This window comes from Schistocerca piceifrons, chromosome X, assembly GCF_021461385.2.
Source record: "Schistocerca piceifrons isolate TAMUIC-IGC-003096 chromosome X, iqSchPice1.1, whole genome shotgun sequence".
Taxonomy (NCBI): domain Eukaryota; kingdom Metazoa; phylum Arthropoda; class Insecta; order Orthoptera; family Acrididae; genus Schistocerca; species Schistocerca piceifrons.
In genome coordinates, this window is record NC_060149.1 from 841,139,150 (window position 1) to 841,156,863 (window position 17,714).

At 44.7% G+C, this 17,714-nt stretch overlaps 1 protein-coding gene and 1 pseudogene across 2 annotated transcripts in view; one reads left to right on the forward strand and one right to left on the reverse strand.

Annotated features, from left to right (window-relative positions):
• The window catches only part of LOC124722124 (b(0,+)-type amino acid transporter 1), a 579,051-nt gene that overhangs the window by 351,714 nt on the left and 209,623 nt on the right, over positions 1–17,714 (forward strand). The window lies entirely within an intron of this gene.
• Positions 12,973–13,090, reverse strand: LOC124723528 (annotated as a pseudogene).

A 17,714-nucleotide genomic window follows, 5' to 3' on the forward strand; every position in this document is an offset into this window, starting at 1 on the left:
CTACACGTTCGAGCTACTTCTTTACATAGTCGTCGACTTAGACGTCTGTCGTAACGTTATAACAACATTTCCATACCCTTGTCATAGCAGGCAGCTGCGTTTACTTTCCACTAATTCTCTACACTGGTTTACAGCTCGTTGTCTGTGCCAAAATGTTGTCTTGATAGACAGCGGTTCATGAGAGCAGAGATGAAACACGGAAAGCCAATTACAGGCTGTATTGTGGGTGATCAAACACTTCCCATCGAAAACACTGCAGGAGCATCTTCATTGCCTCTGCAGTGGGGCCGAGAATTGTCAAGAAAGCAGGAAACGTATGACAGTTATGTTATGTAGGCTACATAATATCAAGTGAAATCTCTGATCATGCCATCATACTTGGCGAGAGACACTACTTTCTAGGCAACTTTACGTACTCACTGTGCGCTCAGAACTTAAAAGAGCGACGTGACGCGATCTATGGCCATACTAGAGACACTGCCCAATACAACTGTGCAAAGCTTCATCGGATTTTCACTGTGGTTTCCATTTCGCGCCCGATCGGATCTCATTTTCCGAATAGCCCCGGTACATGAGAAGAAACAGTTTTGAGTTCAAACTGGCTCACTTTATATACAGTTAGTTCAGAATGTGAAAAATGTAAATTAATGCCGATGAGTACGAAGAACAAACGTGTAATGTTTGCATACAGTATTAGTAGTGTCCTGCTTGACACAATCAAGTCGTTTAAATGTCTGAATTTAACGTTGAAAAGCGATATGAAATGGAACGAGTATGTGAGAACTGTGGTTGAGAAGGTGAATGGTCGACTTCGGTTTATTGGGAGAATTTTTGGAACGTGTTGTTCACCTGCAAAGAAGACCTTATATAGAAAGCTGGTGCTACCTATTCTTGAGTACTGCTCGAGTGTTTGGGATCCATACCACGTCGGATTAAAGGAAGACATCGAAGCAGTTCAGAGGCGGGGTGCTAGATTTGTTACCGGTAGGTTCGAACAACACATAAGTGTTTCGGAGATACTTCGAAAACTCAAATGTGGATCCCTTGAGGGAAGGTGACGTTCTTTTCGAAAAACACTATTGAGAAAGTTTAGATAAGCGGTATTTGAAACTGACTGCCGAACGATTCTACTGCTGCCAACATGAACTGCACGTAAGGATCACGAAGATAACATACGAGAAATCAGTGCTCATACCGGGGGCTATAGAAGTCATTTTTCCCTAGCTCTGTTTACGAGTGGAACAGGAAAGGAAATGCCTAGTAGTGGTACTGTACACGGAACCCTCCGCCACGCATCATACTGTGGCTTGCGGAGGATCTATGTAGAAAATTGCCTACTACCACAGACATCATGTTACTTGTAAATGGTAACGAAAATGACATACAAATGTTCCACCAACGATTATATTCCATCAAAAATTAAACAGCTTACACCCTAGAATAAATTTTGCAATAGAAGTTAAACAAAACAGGTTAATAAACCTAATATTAAGCAATAAAAATAACCACAATAGATTTGAGCTGCATGGGGAAACTACCACGACAGATATTATCATTAACAACCACTACTGTCACCCATTTTCACATAATCTTTCATTCTTTAAATCAATGGTCAACCATTTGACACAGACGCAACACGCAAAGAAATACAAAAATTACGATACATAACACAACTGAATGCTTTTAACCCTGCAATAGTACTCAGACTACATGATTATTGCATACAACCAAAAACACAAATCATTAATATAGAAATGATGCTGACAATAGAAGAAAAAATTACATAAAACCACCTTACCAAACAACAGCATACATTGTCCGAACTTCAGGAAAACTCAATAAAATATTTAAAAAGACGAAATTGAAAAGCCGTGTCGCACCAATCACACTTTACGATAGAAAACACAATCAGGAAACCAATAATCCCAGAAATATATAAAAACTCATGCAATGTTTGTAACCAATTTTACATTCGAGAAACAGGTAGGAATTTCTAAATTAGATTTACAGTATTCAGGCGCAATTGTGAAAGTAGTCAATTAACATCTTACATACACTTATGGAACCACAAGCACAGAGCAGAAAAAAACATAAAATGCAATGAAAATTCCACATCGTGTACGCAAAGGAACCATAATGATTATCCTGGAAGAACTCGAAATTTGTGTCCATACAGACGCATATCCAGACGAAATTCTTAATGTCCCAACAGAATTATAGCACAAGCATTATTTAGAAAAGATAAATTTCAGTCCCTCACAACACAACACAAAAAATGAATCTGAACAATAAAACACTCAACACAAAATATATACTTGCACAATACATGAAAAATAGAATAATACGATCTTTATATATAACATAAGAGTCTTAGAGTGAGTAAGCTTTCATATATAGCTATCGTCACTAAAATTCCACGACTATGAACTGTAAATCCATTGTAAATTTATGTGTCAGTGGGGTGGATTATGTTTTCTAATGAAAATGAGTGCAAATAAAAAAGTGCACGCTATACATGTAGAGCTTTGTCAAACTTCAGCAGTACGGAAACTGAGAAACAACAGACACTACATTGCGACACATAAAACGTAAGCATTTATCAAAATAGGCGTATAAGTTTTGTAATTTTGTAGAAAAAAGTTTATTGCATATTGCAGAAAAGCAGGAAAACGGGAAATTGCCGAAACAAGACTTGTCGTATGTAAGCAATGTGCTTATCAAATCAGTGTGCAGCAGAAAATGGAAAAAATTTAATCTTTCTTTCACTGACCTAATACATGCACAGGGACCATCTGACAAGAAGCATTTTCAGTGTCATGTAAAATCCCAACAGTGACCATCTACGAAACGACAAGTCTCTATTAGAATTTGAAGAACTGTCATTCACTGGTTTCAATAACTAGCCACCATACTACGTGCCCAGAATTGCCTAACTGCAGCTGGCAGAATGGGTAATGGCGTACATATATAGGAGTAGCACAAAAATATGGAGACACAGCGAGAAAGGCATGCTTGAAAATGGATGCAGATGCTAGTCAAGCATGTAGTCTGCGCTGTTGTAAGGGAGTTAATCGGAAAGTAAGATCCGATTGGGTGCGAAATGAAAACCACAATTCCGGCCACGGTGGTCTAGCGGTTCTAGGCGCTCAGTCCGGAACCGCGCGACTGCTACGGTCGCAGGTGCGAATCCTGCCTCGGGCATGGACGTGTGTTAGGTTTAAGTAGTTCTACGTTCTAGGGGACTGATGACCACAGCTGTTAAGTCCCATAGGGCTCAGAGCCATTTGAACCATTTTTTTGAAAACCATAATGAAAATCAGATGTGTTGGGCAGTGTCACTAGTATACTCATCGATTGCGTCACGTCGCTGTTTCCAGTTCTGAAAGCACAGTGAGCACGTAAAGATGCCTAGAACACTTTGTCTCACGTCAAGCATGAGGGCGTGGTGAGAGATTTCGCCTGATGTCACGCAACACACATAAAGTAACTGTCAGGCGTTTACCTCTTCATGACAATTTTCGACCACGCCATGCATGGGGCAATGAAGATGAACCTGCAGCGTTTTCGATGGTAAGTATTCGATCACCCAAAAGACAGCCCATAATTGGCTTCCCCATGTTTCATTTTTGGTCCCAGAGGCGCTGGCTACCAAGACAGCATTTTGTTACAGACATCAAGCTGTAGACCAGCACAGAGAATTGGAGGAAAGCACAGAATGCTATGACGAGGGTACTGCAAAGTTGGTACAAAGCTACGACAAATGTCTAGACTGTGTAGAGAAGTAGCTGGAAGGTGTAGTTAACTGTTGCAAATAAACATTTTTGATTTTCACAGTAGTTCCCATTTTGCGACCGATCCGACCTTACTTTCGAATAGCCCTCGTATTTGACGACGAACAGCACCTGTGCAGTGTCCTCAATTCAATGCAAGTGTCAGTCATGGTCAGAACCGTCTTCTCAGTCGTCGCAATTGCATTTTGTCGAAGCTAACTGGTTTCGAAGGTGAACAAGTTGTTGGTGCTCGTAAGGTATGTGCTTCCGTAAGGAAGGTATCCGAAGAGTTTGGTTTTTCAAGAGGCACCTTATCAAAGTTTATGCAGCACACAGGGAAAGCGGAAAAACATCATCCGCTAAGTCACAACGCTGACGAAAATATGAGTTGAGTGGTAATGACAGACGGTCATTGAAGAAGATAGTGACGTATAATAAGAGGGTGACAGGTGTGGAAGTTACTGTAAAACGGAATGACGCAGTCGCGAACCCTGTCAGCACTTTAACAACACGAAGGCAGCTCCAGAAGCTGGAAACTGCACGGCGAGTAGGGATTCCAAAACCACACATCAGTGACAAAAAAAAAAAAAGAAATGTTCAAATGTGTGTGAAATCTTATGGGACTTAACTGCTAAGATCATCAGTCCCTAAGCTTACACACTACTTAACCTAAATAATCCTAAGGACAAACACACAGACACCCATGCCCGAGGGAGGACTCGAACCTCCGCCAGGATCAGCCGCACAGTCCATGACTGCAGTGCCCTAGAGCGCTCGGCTGATCTCGCGCGGCATCAGAGACATAAATGCCCCTAAGGGGAAAACGTGACGCCAAAGCCCTGAAACTTCGGTTACGGAGTAATGGAAGACAGTCATTTGGTCGGATGAGGCTTGTTTCACACTGTTTACAATTTCTGGGCGAGTTTATGTCCGTGGAGGGAAATATAGCGGGGTTCGGTGATGATTTGGACAGTCATATCATCGTATTCCATGGGCCATGGTTACGGACAAGAATTATGTGACCAGTTTGGCTGATCAGGCCCATGCCACACGATAATGTTTGTTCAGGACTTTTTTTGTAAGAACGAGGATGAATTGTCGCACCTCCTCTGGCAACCAGTGTTATAATACCTCAATATTATTGAGCCTTTGTGGTCTAATTTGGAGAGAATGGCGCGTGATCGCTATCCACCCCCATCATCATTAGCTGAACTTGCCGCTCTTTTGCCGGAAGAATGATATACAGGGTGTTACAAAAAGGTACGGCCAAACTTTCAGGAAACATTCCTCACACACAAAGAAAGAAAATATGTTATGTGGACATGTGTCCGGAAACGCTTACTTTCCATGTTAGAGCTCATTTTATTACTTCTCTTCAAATCACTTTAATCATGGAATGGAAACACATAGCAACAGAACGTACCGGCGTGACTTCAAACACTTTGTTACAGGAAATGTTCAAAATGTCCTCCGTTAGTGAGGATACATGCATCCACCCTCCGTCGCATGGAATCCCTGATGCGCTGATGCAGCCCTGGAGAATGGCGTATTGTATCACAGCCGTCCACAATACGAGCACATTTGGTACCGGGGTTGCGTAGACAAGAGCTTTCAAGTGCCCCCATAAATGAAAGTCAAGAGGGTTGAGGTCAGGAGAGCGTGGAGGCCGTGGAATTGGTCCGCCTCTACAAATCCATCGGTCACCGAATCTGTTGTTGAGAAGCGTACGAACACTTCGACTGAAATGTGCAGGAGCTCCATCGTGCATGAACCACATGTTGTGTCGTACTTGTAAAGGCACATGTTCTAGCAGCACAGGTAGAGTATCCCGTATGAAATCATGATAGCGTGCTCCATTGAGCGTAGGTGGAAGAACGAAACTAAAATGAGCTCTAACATGGAAATTAAGCGTTTCCGGACACATGTCCACATAACATCTTTTCTTTATTTGTGTGTGAGGAATGTTTCCTGAAAGTTTGGCCGTACCTTTTTGTAACACCCTGTATATGGCCACGCGGAGTGGCCATGCGGGTCCGCAGCTCGTGGTCGTGCGGTAGCGTTTTCGCTTCCCACGCCCGGGTTCCCGGGTTCGATTCCCGGCGGGGTCAGGGATTTTCTCTGCCTCGTGATGACTGGGTGTTGTGTGATGTTCTTAGGTTAGTTAGGTTTAAGTAGTTCTAAGTTCTAGGGGACTGATGACCATAGATGTTAAGTCCCATAGTGCTCAGAGCCATTTGAACCATTTTTTGGCCGTGCGGTTTGAAGCGCCATGTCACGGACTGCGCGGCCCCTCCCACCGGAGGTTCGAGTCCGCCCTCGGGGATGGGTGTGTGTGTTGTTCTTAGCATAAGTTAGTTCAAGTAGTTTGTAAGTCTATGGACCGATGACCTAAGCAGTTTGGTCCCTTAGGAATTCACACACACAAAATGATATACGATTCCTTTGAAAACCATGCAGGGCTTGTATTTACCGATTCCGAAACGACTGGAAGCTATTTTGAATGCCAACAGGTTTCCAACACCGTATTAGGCATGGTAATATGTTGTGTTTTTGGTGTTTTCATATGTTTGTCAACCCCTATAGTTCCACACACAAATACATCTGATTATTTCACTACCGTCTAACTTCATAAAGTAACTTTAAAACTACTCGAGGACTAGAATTTTACATTTCTTTGAATTCGTAAAATTCATGACGTACAGTAGAATAATGTGTTAATATTTGGCTGATATTTTGTTCGAAATGATAGTGATTTATGCAATTATGTTTCCCCGCGAAAATAAACAAATAAATAAATAAACAAATAAATGAAACAAAGAATACTTCTCGAGTTCACCACTGATTGCTACTTTCAATTTTTTTGCTGCAAGGAATCATTTCTGTTTATGTTGGCTCCTACATATAAATTAGTATGAAATAAGTTATTCGAAGTATACTGCCCTCGGAAAATTTTCCTCATCACCACATTCTATAAATACGTTATTTCAGTTCACATAAACATTTTTTATTAACTTCAAAAAATTCTTTCAATTTTAATCTGACATGTTAAGATTCATATTTCGGAAGAAAAATTCGATCGCCTCCCGTCTCTCACAGTCCGTATTCTCCTCGCCCCTCTCTCTGTCCATCTCCTCCTCTTCCCTTTGTCTGTCCATCTCATCCTTTTCCCTCTCTCTGTCCATGTCTCTCTTCCCATCTCTCTGTCCATCCCCTCCACCCCCACACCTGTATCTATCTCCTCCTTCCCCCTCCCTCTGTCTGTTTATTTCTTCCTCCCCTCTTCTCTCTCCACGTTATCACCCCCACCCCACTAGAAAGTTGCTGGTTCTAATTTCCTCCCCTCCCCCAACAGAATTTTTTCCACACAGTAAGTGTGATGTCCTTAGGTTAGTTAGGTTTAAGTAGTTCTAAGTTCTAGGGGACTGATGACCTAAGATGTTAAGTCCCATAGTGCTCAGAGTCATTTGAACCTCCACACAGTAAGTAATTTCCAATCATCAACTTTCTCCTCTGAATGCGAAAATATTTGGTTGACAAAGACCTACATAGGGAGGAACGATCACCACGATAAAATAAGGGAAATAAGAGCTCGTACAGAAAGATATAGGTGTTCATTCTTTCCGCGCGCTATTCGAGATTGGAATAATAGGGAATTGTGAAGGTGGTTCGATGAACCTTCTGCCAGGCACTTGAATGTGATTTACAGAGTATCCATGTAGATGTAGATGTAGATATGTGTACCAAGTTTGGTTGAAATCGATCTAGGGATTTAGAAAGAGCTTTTTAGCCGCACCTTTGCCTGCGTGCGCACATGTCATATATACTTTACATATGTTTAACATATATTTGTATACGTATTTCACCGATATCTCTTGAGAATTACGATGTGCAATATAGTTTTCACACAGCTCAAACGTTGACGACATCATATATCCTGCGTATGTGTCGTACAATGATAAAATTTTGCTGGTACATCCGATAGTATATGTGAACGCTGTCTGCAAAGTGCATCGCTAATCAAGTTAGCAGCAAAGAATTAGTAACAAGCGGCTGTTTTACAAAAATGGTTCAAATGGCTCTAAGCACTATGGGACTTAACATCTGAGGTCATCAGTCCCCTAGACTTAGAACTACTTAAACCGGACTGAAGCGCCTACAACCGCTCGGCCACAGCGGCCGGCGGCTGTTTTACAGCATGAACAGTAATTCGTTGCATGATGTAACGCTTTAATTGAATTTCTTAACAAGACGTGATACATCGAAGCATTACCATAATCGAAATGTTCTCTACGTTGTACACCACTCAGCGTCCAAATCATGAATTTATGTATATGGCTTCTGTTTTGATAATGAATTTTCACTCTGTAGCTTAGCGAGCGCTGATTTGACGCTTCCTGTCTGATTAAATCTGTGTGCCGGACGCCGCTCTAACCTGGGACATTTACCTTTCGCGGGCAAGTGCTCTACCGACTGATCTATCCAAGGGCGACTCACCGCCAGCCCTCACAACTTTACTTTCACTAGTTCCTCTTCTACTGCTTTCCAAATTTCACCAAAATTCTCCTGCATACTTTACGGGACTAGCACACCTGGAAGAAAGTATATTGCGGAGAAATGACTTAGCCGCAGTCTACGGTGTTGCTCCGGAATGAATTTTCACTCTGCAACGGAGTGTGCGCTGATTTGAAACTTCCTGACAGATTAAAAGTGTGTGCCAGATGACCACTCTAACCTGGGACTTTTGCCTTTCGTGGGCAAGCGCTCTAGCGGCTGAGCTATCCAAGCATGGCTCACGACTCCTCCTCCTTCCCCTCCCCCTACTTTGGAAGGTATAAAGGTATTGTCGAAAGTAAAACTGTGAAGGCCGTGCTTGCATAGCTCATTCTGCAGATCACTTGCCCGGAAAAGGCGGTTCGAGTCTCGGCACACAGTTTTTGTCTACCAACAAGTTTCAGTTTACCGTTGTGTCCAACAAAGTGCCGTTCCACAGGTGTAATTCGTGCGTCCACTTAACGTTGATAGCTAATTGGTTGCACAGCTAATTAGGAAACGAAGAAGCTTTGACCCTGCCGTTCCTAAACTTCGATGCCTCAAAGTGCCACGGCTTAGCATTTCCGGACAGGGGTTCCCGACAGGTAAATAAATAGTCTCCCTCCTACACAATGTACTGAGCTTATCGGTGTTCTTCTTATCCAACATGCACTAGCATAAGAGAAACAAAATTTTGTTGATACGGTTTCATTCAGCGTGGCAGGCCTAAAACGTTTCAGTTTTCCGTATTGCAAGCCGTATCTACGCACAGCGGCTCGTCTGGGTGTTATCTAGTGGTCTAGGGCGTCCGCAAGGAACGGGAGGGAATCTGGAGTAGTTTTTATTCATTACATTATTCTCATACAGATCTGGGAGTGAATGGATGATGATCAGTTGGCCGAGTTGCAATAAGTTTTATGTGTCACATATAAAATTTATTTCTTATGGTATGACACCTTATCGAAACTGAACAACGCATTTATATAGAAAATGGCAGTCTAAGAGTCTTGTCCCTCCGGACAAATTTCTGCGGACGCTCATGTTAGTGGCCTTAACGATTTCGCTCTACTGCGACACTGGTGCGTTGCTTCTTCACCGACTGCAACAGTTTTGCATGGCGGTCATATACCAACACCGAATAAGTGAAAGCTCTCGTTTGGCGCTCGAAGTTGTCATCGCGATTACGGCCGCGGTATCACGACACGGTGATCTTGGCGGCCTTCCACGAAGGTGCGTGTCGGCAACACAGCTCTCAACCAGTGTGGCTGCGACTGCGGCGGCAGCGTTAATAGAACACACAGACGCGAATAGCCCGGCACGCATTGCGTAACGCGGCCACGCCGGCCGCTGACTGCCCGCAACACGCGCCATCAGAATGACACTGGCTCCTGTCTGCAAGGGCCGCCGCATACCCTTGCTCAGCGCCTCTCCCGTAATCTATTTATCGGCGTTACAGGCAGTCGACATTGCTCCATCCCCCTTTATCCCCTTATCCACGACGTTATGGTGGTGGGGCGCGCGCGCGCTTTTGTTTGTTTGTGTTTGTGTGTGTGTGTGTGTGTGTGTGTGTGTGTGTGTGTGAGAGAGAGAGAGAGATAGAGAGAGAGAATGATTCACCTTCATGGATGGAACCTGAGTGGCGTTCACCTGTATTTCATTAAAATACTGTTATTAGATAATTCATTGAAGTGTTTTCATGTGTGGTATTTAATTCGATTTCGATTTAGAAATCATACAAATTCATCTCTTCGTTAGGCAGGCATGGAACTTGGCTTACTCTTCACTGATCAGCCAAAACAAACTGCCCACCGCGAGCCTTAACACCGTCTTCGACGTGTTACGTATCCGAGTTAATTAGCTCTGAAGGTAGCCAATAATGCCGTTGTGTGCACAAATTGAAGCGGCCCGCCAGATACAAAAAAATGGTTCAAATAGCTCTTAGCACTATAGGACATAACATCTGAGGTCATCAGTCCCCTAGAAGTTAGAACTACTTAACCCAAGCTGACCTAAAGACATCACACACATCCATGCCCGAGACAGGATTCGAAACTGCGACCGTAGCGGTCGCGCAGTTCCAGACTGAAGCGCCTAGAACCGCTCGACCAAACCGTCCGGCCGCCAGATACAACTAGTATCAGTTGCACCCATAGTGTAGATGATACCGCACAAGACAGCTCAGCCTTTGGCTCGGTTTCGCACCTTACTACCGTCTCATATGTAATTTTTGTATCGCTGTCTTGTATGGTTTTAGGAAACAAAACGAAGAACACGTTTGGTGACATTGTCCCTGGCGAGCCGTTTGAGTTTGCGGGCGCAACGGCCTGGCTGACTAACTTCAATGCTAATTTATTCGGAAACGGCGCAGAGTATCTAAATTTTTATTAATAATTATTTCCCAGCACAATCTACCGTGCAGCACCCACACAAGCTTTTCAGAATATTACTGACCACGCTGTACAAGCGGAGCAGAGACAAGTGGGCATCATTCTAGCGACGATCCGAGCTGCGAATGGGGAAATCAAGTGACATAAGCGAGAATATATTTTGAAGGCCTTGCGCCTGGGAATGAACATCTCGGAAACGGCGAAGATGGCCGGATGATCGCATACTGCTATCGTCAACATCTATGAAAAGTAGTTGAACGACAGTGAAGCCCCACGTTAGCGAAAAGGATTTGGATGTTCACGCCTCATCATAGAACTTGGAGATCGAAGGTACGCTACTCTGTAAAGCAGGATAGGCGGCGATCTGCGGCAGATTTGACGACGGAATAGAATGCTAGTACAGTCACAAATGTTTCGGACGACGCTGTTTAGCGTCAGTTGTTGAATGTGGATCTCCGCAGTAGACCGCTCCTACTTGTTTCCATGTTGACCGAACGACATACTCAGTCAAGAGTGAAAACGCGTTCCCTGGTTGGATGAATCACGTTTCTCGTTACACAAGGTCGGGTAGTTTTCGGATACGCTGTCATCGAGGCGAAAGGACACAGGCCGGTGGGGACCGTATTATGCTATGGCAGACATCCATCTATGCTTCTATCGGACCTGTGGTAGAAATCGAAGGCACAGTGACAGCTATGGACTACGTGAACGTTATTGTTTACAGCCTAAATCCCTTCACGCACCGAGCGAGGTGGCACAGTGGTTAGCACACTGCACTCGCATTCGGGAGGACGACGGTTCAATCCAGCGTCCGGCCATCCTAATTTAGGTTTCCCGTGATTTCCCTAAATAGCTTCAGGCAAATGCCGGGATGGTTCCTTTGCAAGGGCACGACCGACTTCCTTCCCCATCCTTCCCTAATGCAATGAGTCCAATGACCTCGCAGTTTGGTCTCCTCCCCCAAATCAACCCAACCCTTCAAGCATTCTGTCTTTCCCGACGGCGATGGCATCCTCTGTCCCGGTGGTTTAAGAAGTTTGATAGTGAAGTCATGCTGATGTCTCGGCCAACACATTCGCCCAATCTGAACCCTTTGGAACACATCTGGGGCGCTGTCTGGCGTCAGTTCCTCGCCTACGAACCACTGCTCCATAATTTACAGTAAGTGGGTGAGCTGTGCGTAAACATCTGCTGCCACATACCTAACGAGAGCTTTTCGAACCCATGCCACGCAGAGTCGATGCTGTACTGGGTTCCAAAGATGCGCCAACACACTAGTAATCAGGTGTTCGTAATGTTTTGGTCCATAACTCTGGCTTTCATATTAAGTACACACTACTGATTTTTTATGTGATTGGTTCTAGGACCGCCTTACGTACTCAGTATTTAGGTTTACTTTGGTTGCCACAAGCAGATAGCAAAATGAAATTATGTAATTTCGAAATCGATCACGAAAACCCAATACCATCAATAAAGCAGTTGAGCAGATTGTCCATTAACAATATACTAATGGCAGTGTGGAACTTCCACGTCTGTCACAGGCGGCACTGATATCGACGTCTACATCTAGGAGGGCGTGCTGAAAGGTAAAGCACTCCGTCTCCAGGCCACAAGTGGCCCATCGGGACCATCCGACCGCCGTGTCATCCTCACTGAGGATGCGAGGAAGGGCGTGTAGTCAGCACACCGCTCTCCCGGTCGTTATTGTTTTGGTTGGCAGCAGAGCCGACACCTTGTTACTAGAGGAGGCCGAAAGGCACGCGTTTTAGCTCACGCAGGCTGGCGTGAGGTCTGGAACAGGACAAGGAAATTAGAATTTAGAAAAACGGACGTAGCTGGTGGAATACTTAACTTTAATCCATTAATGGTGAACGTCGGTCTGGACGGTACATGATTCACAATATCAATAGTAACTGATAATGGCGCCTTGCTAGGTCGTAGCAAATGATGTAGCTGAAGGCTATGCTAAACTATCGTCTCGGCAAATGAGAGCGTATTTTGTCAGTGAACCATCGCTAGCAAAGTCAGTTGTACAACTGGGGCGAGTGCTAGGAAGTCTCTCTAGACCTGCCGTGTGGCGGCGCTCGGTCTGCAATCACTGATAGTGGCGACACGCGGGTCCGACGTATACTAACGGACCGCGGACGATTTAAAGGCTACCACCTATCAAGTGTGGTGTCTGGCGGTGACACCACAGTTATGATGGTTTTCTTTGACCGGAGCCGCCACTATTCGGTCGAGTAGCTCCTCAGTTGGCATCACAAGGCTGAATGCACCCCGAAAAATGGCAACAGCACATGGCGGCCTGGATGGTCACCCATCAAAGTGCCGGCCACGTCCGACAGAGCTTAACTTCGGTGATCTGACGGGAACCGGTGTATCCACTGCGGCAAGGCCGTTGCCACGTGCTGAAAAGTAATGCTTCGGAATTTTTTGTGCGGAAACTCTTACAGCTTTTTAAATAAAACAAACGTTGTTAACTTTCTACATCTTTATTCTTCTTCTATGCATACTTATTTCGCAACATAGTCACTCTGGCGACGAACACATTTCACCTAATGAGAGACCGGTTTGTTGTACCGTCACTATAGAATGTTTGACTTTGTTGACGGGCCGGCCGGTGTGGCCGAGCGGCTCTAGGCGCTTCAGTCTGGAACCACGCGACCGCTACGGTCGCAGGTTCGAATCCTGCCTCGGGCATGGGTGTGTATGATGTCCTTAGGTTAGTTAGGTTTAAGTAGTTCTAAGTTCTAGGTGACTGATGACCTCAGATGTTAAGTCCCATAGCGTTCAGAGCCATTTGAACCATTTTTTTGTTGACGGAGCAACCACCTCACCTATACTTGCTCCACCTCATTGCTATCAAAGTGGAGTCCTCTAAGGTGTTCTGTAAGTTCTGGGAACATATAAAAGTCGGATGGGGTCGAGTAGGGAGAGTATGGAGGATGATCGCTGACGCTGAACCCAAGGCGTTGGGTGATTGCAGATGTCGCAGCGCTCGTGTGTAGTCTGGCATTGTCATGCTGAACGAGAGGGTGCTCTTTCAATTCGAGACTCGATTACAGCACGCTATATCTCACGCACCGAAATACACTGAGGTGAAAAAAGTCGTGGGATAGCGACATGCACGGATACAGATGGCGGTAGTATCGCGTACACAAGATATAAAAGGACAGTGCGTTGGCGAAGCTGTCATTTGCTCCGAGGTGATTCACGTGAGAAGATGTCCGACGCGATTATGGCCGCAAGAAGGGAATTAACAGACTTTGAAAGCGGAATGGCAGTTGGAGCTGGACTCGTTGAACATTCCATTTCGTAAATCGTTAGGGAATTCAATATTCCGAGATCCACAGTGTCAGGAATGTGCCGGGAATACCATATTTCAGGCATTACCTCTCACCACGAACAACGCAGTGGCCGATGGCCTACACATAACGATCGCAACCACCGGCGTTTGCGTAGAGTTGTCAGTACTAAAAGACAAGCAACACTGCGAGAAATAATCGCAGAAATCAATGTGGGACGTACGACGCACGTATGCGTTAGGAAAGTGCTCCAAAATTTGGCTTTAATGGGCTACGACAGCAGAAGAGTGCCTTTGCTAACAGCACGACATCGCCTGCAGCGCCTCTCCTGGGCTCGTGACCACATCGGTTGGAACCTAGACGACTGGAAAACACTTAGTATTGGACGAAACGTTAGGAATAGAAGAACTGCTGCACTTCGCCCGGAGAAAGGAGGTCCGACCCGATGCATGACTTTTGTCACCTCAGTGTAGCTGCATTACATACCGCCATGTTACAAGCCCTCTAGCGTCAGAGCGCTGCAAATATGTAGATATGAAGAATAAAGATGTAGGATGTTGTTAACGTCTGTTTTATTCAAAAAGCTTTAAGAGTTTTCACACAAAAGATTCGAAAGCATTAGTTTTCATCACGTCCTCGTATATTAGGTGAAACACAGGCTGCAGTAGTTATTGAAGAGACTCGCACTGAGAACTGCATCAAAGCAGTCCACCGGCCGCTGTGGCCGAGCAGTTCTAGGCGCTTCAGTCCGGAACCGCGCTGCTGCGACGGTCGCAGCTTCGAACCCTGCCTCGGGCATGGATGTGTGTGCTGTCCTTAGGTTGGTTAGGTTTAAGTAGTTCTAAGTCTAGGGGACTGATGACCTCAGATGTTAAGTCCCTTAGTGCTTAGAGCCATTTGAACCAAACCAGTCCTTTGACGTGTTAAAGAAAAAGTGCGCCTCATTCTAGGTAGTGATACACGGTCTCGGTCGCTGCCTTTCATATTTACAATGCACATTTGATATCAGCCGGAAGTTCATTTTTGTAGTCCTATGAATCGACATACGATAAATCGATACAACATTTATTCTCCGGCGATGTCTGTCACTCCTTTCTCCTGTATGGAGATATACCAGGACCACATTACTTTTAACATGACATGTTGTACAGTAACATTTTCCCAAAATTTTTAGCTTTGTTTCAGCGTGGGAGAAAGTCTCATAACACCAATACTTATTTCTTTAAAATTTGGACCAAGTCATATACTGCAGGCGAATTAAGTAAATATCATAAAGTTTCGGTCTGTAACTTGCCCGCACAATTTCCAGTTGATGAATCGTAATCTCAAAATCTGCATAGTCAAAATGGAATTTCGAGTGCATGAGGGTGGAAAATACATACGGTCCTTAAGGATCATGGGATGAAACTAAACAATCGTAATGTGAAGACAGGGCCACAGCGTTTGTGAACATAAATAACGTAAAATAATTGCGAAAGGAATAAGGATTATGGAGACACTGGTTTTGAAACTCCGTTCTATATAAGATACAATTTCCTATTTTAATCTCAGCCATACATGTTTTAACACCTTGTGGGATGCCTTGAGTGAGTAGTTACTTTGTTTTACTGCCTTACCTAAACATTGCTAAAGTGTTAGAACCTCCCCGCTTCCTTCCCTTCAGATGTTAGATGAGCATAGATTTTCAATAATATACTCTAAGAAGAAGGGGGGAAAAGCGACCCACTACGAAGGAATTATCGCCTTGGAATCTGGAATAGAACGGTGATGAGTCTCACCTCGAACTGACCCGTGATGACCAGCGAAGGCTTGTCTAGAGACGCCCGTGACAGCGATGGGATACGAACCTGGCTGTCGCCCACCGTACGGCATGATGGTGTGGGGTGCCATTTGATTTAGTACCACGACCTCTTTGGTTGTCATCCCTAATATCACAGTGGTACGTCGACGATATTCTACGTCCCGTTTTGCTGTCCTTCATGGCAAGCCATTCTGGGCTTACATTTCAACAAGGTATTGCCTGCACCTACACGACTAGAATTTCTACTGTTGTATTCGTGCTTGCAAAACCCTACCATGGCCAGCAAGGTCGCCGGCTCTCTCCGCAGTTGAGAAGGTTTGGGCCAGGGTTGTTCACCGATTTGCTCGTGGGAGCTACCTCACGCTCACGCCTCAGCAGTGAGCAACAGCCCGGCTCACAGCGAGTAATTGAGGGGCGGGAAGGGGGGAGGAATCCGAACAAGCCAGCACGGCACGAGAAACTGTTGTCAATGAGTCTATTCTGTGGCAGCTACCGAGATGTACCAGTTGTTTGTGGCTAATTAATGCCTTTCGTGGCAAATTTACTTCTTATCACTGTTGCATTCATTAGAAATGACAACTAAATGGAACTTAATGAGACGAAGAACATGGGACAGCTAGGTTCGACATATGATATTTATTACGACTGATACTGTCTTATGATATATGTCGTTTTCGGATGTTGTTTATTTTGACATTACCTAGTACTTCGTGAATATTTTATTCACACTTCAAACATAGAAACACTAGATATCAATCAGTACTACTTATTTCCACTAAGGAATCAATGTCTGATACTGTTATGCCGGAGCCAAGGTAGCCCCTGAGGGCCGGCTACCCATATTACACCACAGAGGACGGGGTCGTCTATGTCCAAGGCGTACCAAAAGCACCATGGTAAGCACCGGCTATTTACATACAAGGTAATGGAAACAGACATTCCAAGCACTACTTCCTGCAAGGGGAGCTCGAGCCACGGCCTGCAGGAAGTATCACTACGCCAAAACCTGACTGGCTGGAAACAGCTATTTAGGAGCTAGAACCAGCCCTGAACTTCAGTATCACTCCGAATGCCGGCCTCAAGGACTTCGACCGCTGAAGATTAAGTCTTCGTCTCTGAATCGGACTTTTACTAATGTGTGTGTGTGTGTGTTGCCACGAACCTTTGTGGAAAATTAGAAGTAAACTTTTGTTTGCCTCAATTAGGAGACTTTACTGGCATCGCTATTGTTACCTTTCTTTTGTTGTTCAGTCATCAACTTTGTAAACTTACATAAATAAAAGTTGTGTTTGTGAAAAATTGCGAATTGTCAGTCACAACAGATACCTCTTTAAGAGTACTGCTAATTGTAAAATTAGCTTTTAAGTTGTAGTCTCTTCACTGGGGAAAGAAGTTGTTGCACAAGTAGGGTAAGTACATAGGCTCACGTCTCACGGGGTCATTCCTCTGAAGACAGCGCACAGTATGTATGCTCTTCCCCTGTGCTACGTAATGACGTCCGAACGTCCCTTTTTATCGCGAGGGATAACTACGCAGGCAGCGAGCGAGCGTGAGCCTAAACAGGCCTGGTATGGAGTATTATAGGCAGATCGCTCCAACAAATTACGGATTTTGACTCTCTAACGCTCCAATTGGACAGAATCAGGCACGATATACCTAAGGAGGACGTCCAATATCTCTGTCAATCAAAGCCAAGCCGAATAATTGTTTGCATAAGGGCCAGATGTAGACCGACGTATTACTGGACTGCTCACTTTGAGAAGCTTTGTTGTTTTGGGTTGTTTTGGGGGAAGAGACCAAACAGCGAGGTCATCGGTCTCGCCGGATTAGGGAACGAAGTCGGCCGTGCCCTTTCAAAGGAACCATCCCGGCATTTGCCTGGAGCGATTTAAGGAAATCACGGAAAACCTAAATCAGGATG